Here is a 2,561-nt window from a genome sequence, read left to right on the forward strand (position 1 = left end):
GAAGAAAGCATCAATCTCTTCTTACAAAGAGGCAGTGAAAGTAGTGAAAGATGGAACTACCACTGGCTGGGGGCAAGTTGTGATCCCGACCAAGAATGAAACTAGAGCAGGACTCGGATGTTCACCAACGTTCTCAAACTGCACCAAGAAGGATGAAACCCTTCGTCCGATCAAAGAAACGTTCCATAGTGGAGGGTTCCTTAACCCAATTCCTCAAGAGGTTAATGTCCTTATTGAAGAATGCATCGAAGAAGGTCTCTCCGATACTGAAGAAGAATGGAAATGTTATCTCAATGACTCGGGATACATATCTCAGGAAGAACCATATCCTCCTTCAGAGAAATCCAAAGGCAAAGAAACTGAGCCTATTCCTGCAGAGATCTGGGACACCTTGGGACAACCAAGTGGCAAATTTGATTATATGGTGAAATACACTGCACCTGAAAGTTCAAAGATTGCGATTGAAGACATCCAACCAACTGGATGGGGAGATCCCTTTGAATATAATAGTCAACCAGAAGAGGCTTACCAATACTCTCAATTCTCACAGCAACCTGAAATTACAGGAGATTTCAGCTTCAACGCATCTACCAAGATGTATAATCCTAAAGATGGTTATTATCACATAAATGCCATTTTTGAAGATGAAGGGGAAGATGGCCCCGCAGTTGACTCAGAAAGTGTCTCTGACAATGAGTCTCTTCATCCTGAAGACTGGGAAGAACACCCTGAAAATTCTGAAGATTGTGACTCGTCTTATGCTCTTCAAGAAGTAGAAGAAGACCGTTTCAACTCTACAAAGAGCAAGAGTGACAAACCAGGACCTTCAAATCCTGCTCGACCAGCGGTCAATGTCAATACTGAAGATAATTCTGAGGGAAATTTTCCTGAATACATAATACATAGAGGAGTTCGTTGTTACTAGAAAGCTGTCGATGTTCCGAATGTTGTTCGCCGCTCAAAGTAATCACCTCGCTGTTATTTTGACCTCCTGCCTGGCCCAAAGCAGAGAGATGTTTTATAGGGCTTTGCTTTTAAATGTTCCGCCCAAATAACTTTGTGTATAGGGCTTTGTTTTTAAAAGTTTCCCTCTTTGTCCTGCCCAAGACAAATGAGTTTGTGTTTAGGGCTTTGTTTCAAAAATGAATCATAAATAAAGTGTCATTTTGAATTCCCTACACTATGTGTTTTTATTTTTTGCTTTTTTCTGGAAATGGTAATCCTAAAAAACCAAAAAAAACTTTTCAAAAAAATCTGCATACACTCCTGCATTCATAAATTTTCTGAAATAGATATAAATCACATGTGCAGATTTACTATTGATAAATCCATTGAATGCAATAACCCTATGCCCTCTCCCAACTTTGAGTTTCCTGTGTTCGAAGCCGAAGAAGAGGAAGAAGAGGAGATCCCGGACGAGATCTCTCGATTACTTAAGCACGAGGAAAGAGCCATTCTGCCTCACAAAGAACCTTTAGAAAAGATCAACTTGGGTTCTGAAGAAGACAAAAAAGAAGTGACCATTGGATCGCTGCTTGATGCTGATGTCAAGAGTAAGTTGACAGACCTTCTCAAAGAATATGTTGACGTGTTTGCCTGGTCCTACCAAGACATGCCTGGGTTGGATACCAATATTGTTCAGCATTACTTGCCGTTGAAGCCAGAATGTCCGCCAGTTAAGCAGAAATTGCGAAGGACTCACCCTGATATGGCTAACAAGATCAAAGTGGAAGTTCAAAAACAGCTCGACGCAGGTTTTCTAGTCACCTCTGAGTATCCTCAATGGTTGGCCAACATAGTGCCAGTTCCGAAGAAAGATGGTAAAGTCGGAATGTGTGTTGACTACCGTGACTTGAACAAAGCCAGTCCCAAAGATGACTTTCCATTACCACATATTGACATGCTGGTTGATAACACTGCTAAGTTCAATGTCTTTTCCTTCATGGACGGGTTCTCCGGTTATAATCAGATCAAGATGGCTCCTGAAGATATGGAGAAGACATCTTTCATCACCCCATGGGGTACTTTTTGCTACAAAGGGATGCCGTTTGGATTAAAGAATGCCGGCGCAACTTACCAAAGGGCAATGACTACTCTCTTTCATGACATGATGCATAAAGAAATAGAAGTTTATGTGGACGACATGATAGCCAAGTCCAGCACAGAAGAAGAACATATTGAATACCTTTTGAAGTTGTTTCAACGACTAAGGAAATATCAGCTTCGCTTGAATCCTAACAAATGTACTTTTGGGGTTAGATCTGGAAAACTCTTAGGTTTCATTGTCAGCCAAAGAGGTATCGAAGTAGATCCCGACAAAGTCAGAGCTATTCAAGAGATGCCTGCACCAAAAACTGAAAAGCAAGTAAGAGGATTTCTCGGACGATTGAACTATATCTCCAGATTTATCTCTCAAATGACTGCTACTTGTGGGCCAATTTTCAAGCTTCTCCGCAAAGATCAAGGGGTTGTATGGACTGAAGATTGCCAGAAAGCGTTCGACAGTATCAAGGAATACCTGTTAGAACCACCAATATTGATTCCTCCAGTTGAAGGAAGAC

The sequence above is a fragment of the Vicia villosa genome, unplaced genomic scaffold, assembly GCF_029867415.1.
Source record: "Vicia villosa cultivar HV-30 ecotype Madison, WI unplaced genomic scaffold, Vvil1.0 ctg.002650F_1_1, whole genome shotgun sequence".
NCBI classification, from domain to species: Eukaryota; Viridiplantae; Streptophyta; class Magnoliopsida; order Fabales; family Fabaceae; genus Vicia; species Vicia villosa.